Source organism: Haemaphysalis longicornis, unplaced genomic scaffold, assembly GCF_048455015.1.
Source record: "Haemaphysalis longicornis isolate Haplotype H1 unplaced genomic scaffold, Haemaphysalis longicornis Haplotype H1 scaffold_1, whole genome shotgun sequence".
Taxonomy (NCBI): domain Eukaryota; kingdom Metazoa; phylum Arthropoda; class Arachnida; order Ixodida; family Ixodidae; genus Haemaphysalis; species Haemaphysalis longicornis.
The window spans coordinates 104,426,707-104,427,123 of NW_027526203.1; positions in this window are offsets into that span (position 1 = coordinate 104,426,707).

Consider the following 417-nt stretch of genomic DNA (forward strand, 5'->3'; position numbering starts at 1 on the left):
GTGACTGCGCAATGCCCAAAGCCACCCCTCTACCCGGAAGTACACCCAGCTTGGCTGCCCTTCCAAGATGCCACAGAGACCCGCTCTGGCTGCCAGCCCCACCCCCTGAAAATGCGCAGCCACAGGCTACGACACCAGGCAGGGCAGATGCTACTAATTAAACAATGCAACGACCGAGGCAGGAGGATTTTATTTGCTGAAAAAAAGAAAAGGCACCCTGCGTGAACTTTGTTCAAAGCACCAGGAGGTGTAGGGGAAAAGAAAAGAACAAGGTGACCTGCATAGGAAGCAGCTGGCAACCAGTGTCCTCTCTACACGCAGCGCTGGGAGGTGGAGAGAAAAAAAAAAGCGACTTCCACATGGAGCAGCTCACAACCACTGCCCACTTTGCACATACCACGAGAAGGTGGGGAGTAA